A 6,963-nucleotide genomic window follows, 5' to 3' on the forward strand; every position below is an offset into this window, starting at 1 on the left:
TGCGTGGCCCCTTCCTATGGAAGAGTCGCAGCCCAGCAGCACCAGGGCACTGGGAAAGGGATGTGCTTTGGGGAATGTTGGCAAATTCTTTCCCTTTTTTTTATTTTTATTTTTATTTTTGTAGGGCCACCTGAGTGGCAGTTTTCTTTTGACCATTGCTGTGGGTGTAAAAGATTTGAAAGCAGGAGTGATTACAGCAGAGGTCTTTCTGGGTTATAGTAGTGCAGTTGTTTTCTTTTTTAAGCTCTTGAAGAATCTTAGCTTGAACGCAGGCAGCACACCAAGGAGATATTATCACTCTGTTGTTACTGTAATTCATGGCTCAGAAGCACTCTGTAATGTACTACATGATGAGATGAAAATGATGGATATTAATTACCATTATCAAATTATTGTCACAGTGTAGTTTGACAGCACTAATATTCTGCTATAGTACAGAACATGAGACAAAGTCTAACTGCCACTTTGCTGTCTCTGTTAACAAATACATACCAAGAACTTTGTCCCTGATACTGCCTCTGATGATTGTATTATCGATTCCGTCATTAGTAAACAGCCTATGCTCTGTGCTATTTTATGCATTTATTTAAATTATTGTGGAAAACTGATAGTTCTTTTTTCTTCATGTGACCCGTTATATCCTTTTATTTCTTGAAATCTAAATGGAAACATTAGAATCACTTTTCAGACCTACAACCAAACAAAAGATCAAATCCAGCTCTGCATAGATAGTAAGTTTCATTCTTTTGTCTCTTTTTTTTTCTAGTGTGATTTCTAGTTGATTAATTCAGCTTTGTTACCCGCAGCAAGAAATTCCAACCAGTATGTACAACACTTGATTGTATTATCCTTTGTTTTTTACTATCCTGCATCACTATTACTCCCTTCAACCAGCCAATACAGTCAGTAGAGCCCAGAGGGCGTTTTGTCTCCCCTAAAATAGATATCTTCATTTGGTCGGATAGATCACTCTCTAGACACCATTTGATTGTATAGCCTAGATCTCCACTGACTGTAAGAGAAGCTCAGACAGCTTGCTCCCATGTAGATACCTTCACTGTAGACACAGATCGTTGATGAAGATGAATCCTTCCCTTAGTGACCTCAAAAGTCTTGGTATCAAATCCTTTACTGTCAGCCCTACACTTTTCGGATCTGATTAAAAGCCAGATGAGTCAGGTTAGTATAACTTCTTCCTGCCCTATGTGAGGATTCCCCCTTTTGGCAAGGAGTTCCATCTTTAATCTGAAGCGATTTGTAATGAGAATTATAAATTGCCTGATCCATCGTTAGTAATTACAATACACACACCAGCTAATCCTCGGACTTGGGGTTACCCCTTGGAATGCAACATAATAATGGGGGTTATTTACTTTGTTAACTGGAAGCCTAGCATGCATGGAGAGTCATTTTTCAGCTGAGTGACAGTCTCCTGTTCAGGTACAGCATTTAAATCAGTAGTGCTTCAGTGGCATTGATTGAGATAGGTCAGTTTGTAGCAGCCGGGGTTTGGCTCATGCTGTACAAAAATGACAGGCTCTAAAAGCGCTATTAGAAATGCTAGAAAATGCATTATTAATTTTGCAGTAGTTGAGATTTCCAAGGTTTTCAGGTATTACATAATTTTTGTTACCTGATTGGATAACCATGTAAGTACCATCATGGGAATAACAACACTCATATTGCTTAAATTAGTTTTTAAATTGAATGTCTGATTCTGAAGTTCCTTTTCTCCAAGCATTCATGTAAGGGAAGTCAATCACTCGGATGTCCTGGGAAAATGAATACAACAAGGGGAAAACTACTATTTGGGAGGCAAATCTATTCACAAATAGCTATAAATATTCACAGAAGACAGGTAGTATTTCTCTTTCTCACTAGTAATGTGGTGTGGTACACAACGTCAATGCACAATTCAGCTGTTTTTGTGTTAAAATCAGCATCTTCAAAAAAACAAAAAAACAAAAACAAAACTTTATGCAAAAATATTGACCATTACCTCATTGTTTTTTTTTTGTTAATAAATCCTTCTGAAACAGAAATACTACAGTCCCTTGGTATTTACTAAAAGCCAGACTGAAATTAAATTTTCACCATAATAAGAAAATTTAAATTAAAAAAAGAATCAATTTAAAGTGCAGCTGTTACCTTTCAATATTTTTGCCTAAAGTGTTAGGGTGATATTAAATCTGAGCATTGTCCTCCAGTTGGAAAGGTACAGTGAGAATAAAACTGAAGTAAACCCCCGAGCCAAACCCAGAAAAGTCATTGTTCTGGTAAAGATTAAATAAATGCTCTGTCATGGCACCCACAGAGTTTAAAATTAGATAATGGGGTAATCCAAAGAACCTCACTTGGATGGTAGAGAATCACCTCATTCATCATTCATATGCTGTACTTTCATTCATTATCCCTCACTTTAATGTTTTGGAATCATTATGATTCTGTTTGTGGCAGAACAGATATCAAAGTAAATCTGTATTTCTCTGTAACATATGTTTAGAAGAAAGTTTAATGTCTATTAGAAAAGTTTCTTTCCATCTGTGCCATACAAAGAAATATGCCACTTGAAGCAGACCTAAATCCATTCTTTCCCTGCTTACAAACAACTGTTGGCACACAGAAGCACTTAATTAGCAGAAGAACCAAGATATCCTTGATAGCCACAACCATAATTTCACAAATCCCAGGTACTGTGTCAGCCATCATCAGTGGGGACTGGACAGCGACTCATCTGACACAGGCGAGCAGCAGTACTGAGACAGACGCATTAAATAACTGGTATACAAATATTGCCCTGTTCTGCAAAATGACTTGAGAAACTGTGAGCAGCAGAACGGCACAAGGGAAGGGAAAAGGTGAAGAACCACCAGATCATAACCTTTGCCTATTACAGCAAGCATTTATGCTATTTCTCTGTGTAGAAAATTCATTAAAAGCTATTTTTATATGAGGTAGAAAGTGCTGAAGTTTTTGCGCTTCTTGGATTTTCATCTTTTATAAGTAAGATTTACCAGAATGTTTTCAGTTGATTGACTTCGTTTACACTGAAAGCAAAATATAATTTAAATTTGCAGTATTTTTAACAGTTTTACATTTTATATGCTGCCATACCTCTGTAAAAACAGGTTCTGATATCTTACCAGCACGGAAATATATATTATTGCCTTGTGTCAAGCTTCTGCAGAAAAATCATAAATATTCAACTGTAGAGAGCGATGATAAATTAATATCTATGGGAAATGATAAATCCATCATTGTTCTTCCCCAAGTAATTTTGAAACAGTACTGAACACTAAACCTTTGTCCATTGGCACCTTTCATCTGCTGATCTGAAACTTGAGGAAGCGCTGACCTGATCTCAGGTCGGATCTCTAGGACTCCCACTGGCAGCACGTGCCAGTGGCCGTTGGAAAATGATGCAGGCACTGTGAGGGGGCCCCCGCTCCTACACGAGTTATGTTACCTTTGCTGATTGCCTTGAAGAACAGGTAGCAGCCAGAAATGAAACGTGCAGGAACTGAACTTTTCTCTAGAGAGGTAACAATGTAGGAAGGGTTTTTCTGCTGTGATACAGAGCTTCCAGTTCTAGCTCTACAAGCTTGCAGCATCCTGAAATTTCAGGAATGTTATTTTCTTCTGGACTTGGCTCTCCACTCCCTTTGTGCAGTCTATTTAGCTTGATTCATCACTGAAAGTCAGTTGTATAAAAAGCTGCTCCAATGTGATGACTGCTTGGTGGTGTCTGTGAAATGCTGTTCCTGGGCATCCAGCCTCAAGCTCTGAGGTGTGCAGCTCTCCAGTAGTTCAAGCATAGTCCCCTTTCTGGGACTGTATTCAGAGGACCGCTAGCAGGGCTCTGCTCGCCCCGGGTTTGCTGGGAACCAGGACCCCTGCAGGGCTCTGCTCGCCCCGGGTTTGCTGGGAACCAGGACCCCTGCAGGGCTCTGCTCGCCCCGGGTTTGCTGGGTAACTGGGATCTCTGCTGTTCAAGGCAGCCGATCTGCAAGTACGGCTGCAAGTGATGGGTCCTGAGCTGCAGCTCGGGCCGGTCTCATTCTGCAGCTGAGTGCTCACCTCCTGTTTGTGAAGTATGCTTTCCTTTCATCTCGGCTCCCTGTGACATGTGGTACGTGTCTTGTGGCTCTCAGCCACAGGCATGTGACTTCTGGGTCAAGGGGACTGGCTGCCAAGGTGTAAGCAGTATTAATCAATTGCTTGTGTGGTTGCTCAGTCACTGAAACCACCATGAACAGTAGGTCGCATCTTCATGGTGGATTTGGTAGAGATTAATTTGCTTTTATTGGTGCATTGGCACCAATAAATATATTTAATTCTTACTTTATTTCATGTTGTTTGCCTGATATTTCTCTGATGTGAATTCAAATCAGTTCTTAGGGGAACTAAAAATCAGAGGAGTAGTCAGGGGGATGGAATCAAGTCGCTGGTGACAGGGACTCATAGTTCTGAAGACTTAAGGCAAAGGCTGTGTACCAAGTCATGTAAATTCAGAAAGCAGGAATTAAACTTTAGAATAAATGTAAAATGTAGGATAGCTAGGAAGTAGTTACACCAGCAGCACTGGAAGAACTTCTCATTTTATCTTCTTAATCCTGTTCTAGTGTGATTCTTCAGCTGCTGCCTTTGTTCTTTTTCCCTTTGGACACATGCTGTAGGTTTCAAGGGGAGACAGGCCCAGGCCATGGAGGCAGAAGAGCAACATTGTCCTTTAACAGAATTTTGAATTAAACAGCAGAAGGTTTGGGAACGCAAAGTCTCAGGCCCTTCATATTTTCTTGGTTGTAGAAAAGATACCTGTCCAAGGTGGAAAGGTGTCTGCCCCAAAAAGGCAAAAAAGAGGAAGAGCTGAAATATTGCTTGTAGGCCTTGAGTTTCTGGGATAAATCCCAATGCCTTAGCAGAGAGCAGTTGTCCTTTTCTACCCTCTGGCCCCTTTGCAGCAAGAACAGCAGGAGGAGTCAGAAAAGTGAGTTAAATTTTAACATTGAGCTAAAGAAATTTAAGAGTTTTGTGGTGGGAATCCTGTAACCATGGTAATGAAACAACTTAAGCACATCAGAGCCCAGGGGGACTGAACGGATAGTGTGTAGCATCCAGAAAGCCACCTCAATCCATCAGGTGAGGAAAAAAACAGAGCTGATGAAGAACAGAGAAATAATTCTTCACAAGGAGAATTTTTATTGAGAAATATTCAGCTGATTAAAATATACTTAATATGATATGCGTAGGTGCATCATCTGAAGTGTAACACAAGAGGCATGATTTTGGCAAAAGCAAAATAACCGATGCTTATGACAACCGAGTTGTGTAAGAGATTTCTCTTTTGCTACCTAGGTCAGCTGTTTCTCACTGAAATTAAGTTTCACTGAAAGTTTAAGGCATCAGTTTAGTATCAGAGGGATAAAAAAAAATACATACAGTTAAGGTACGATCTTGGCTTCCTTTGCTGGTATTTCCACTGAATTGATTATTTCTTAAAGTTACACATAATAGTAATTGTAAAACTGTGAACAATAATTTATGTTTTACTGTTATCATCACAACCGTACATAATAGTTTTAAAATCAAAACTATATTTAAATCATTTTCAGTTTGTACATGTATTTGGATGGACTTTGTAAGGATAGATTTTATACCTATGACTGGAGTTTTATACCAATATATAGTAATAAATGGAAGAGCACAATATTATTTTAGTCTGTATTCAGCTCAGCAAAACAAATTGCAACAATCTGGCAAGAAATAAAGGGAGGAGGAGAGGAGACTAATTTAGAAGACTATCTGTCTCTTCTGATGCCTTGGAAATAAATATTTTATGTAATATATAAAGCCTAAAATAATTGTCATGGCCTTTCATGATGTGCTCCTCCTCGAAACACCCAAGTGGAAGAATTCCAAAGCTTTATATAAATATAAAGCTGAATATCCACACGACTGTGCTCTTTTCTGCCCTGTGAAGCAGCTGCTTAGACTTTAGACAGTGAGATCATTTGTCATTTTGTTGTTATTGGTCTCCTTTTGATTGTGTTTCTTTTGCCTGCTTTGCTTATTATTCAAAGGTGGAGGGATGTGTTGTGGGAAGAGAGAGGGGAAGAATTAGAGCGGGAACCTTTCTTGTCCTCTGCAATATCTGCATGTTTGTGTGCATTTGTAAGGAGAAAAAAAGGTGGGGAAGATGGAAGGTTTTCCCTCCAGGTTAGATATCTGGGTAGACTTCTAATCACAGCTGGGTTTTGGGAGGAAATCTAGTCTTTTTAGTTTCGACTTATTAGGATTTTGGTAACGGGGAGTTTCTCTGAGAATTTATCTTCCTATTTCTGTAGTTTGAATTGCAGAAATGTCCCAAGGCTTTATGTTTTCTCATGCCAAGAAACATATACTTGCAGTCTTGTCTAGTTCCCAGAATTAACATGTGTAGAGGCAGTGCTGAGTCTGTAACAAGCTTCTTAAAAGTCAACAGCACTCTCTGAAAGCAAATCAGTTTCTGCAAACTGCCCAATAAAGGCCTATATAAATGACAAACAGATAAGCAATGAAACAGAGCAATAAACAAAAAATACAAAAATGTAAGCATGATGTCAAAGATGTACATGCATTGTAGTTAATATTTTTAAAATATTACACTGAAAGCAAAACCAAGTTTCCCTAAAAACACCGTATTTACGTCCATCTTTCCTGTTCTCCCATGACTTCCTGCTACACCTACAGTGGTACTGCTTGTAACTGGCGGTACTACGTTTCTTCTTAAAACAACCAACCCCCCGATATCTGGTTACGGAATTGTCACCTGGAATCTCTGCTAGCAGCTCTGCCATGCAGGTGTGCGGGAACCGGTGCTGGCCTTAGATCAGAGAAGAAAGTTCTTGTCCTCTGCCTGCAGCATTTCCAGCTCCAGGAAGTTCTGCCTTCAGACTTAAGTCTCCTCTTCCGTGAAGAAAGCTG

This window comes from Apteryx rowi, unplaced genomic scaffold (assembly GCF_003343035.1).
Source record: "Apteryx rowi isolate R43461 unplaced genomic scaffold, aptRow1 scaffold_246, whole genome shotgun sequence".
Lineage (NCBI taxonomy): Eukaryota > Metazoa > Chordata > Aves > Apterygiformes > Apterygidae > Apteryx > Apteryx rowi.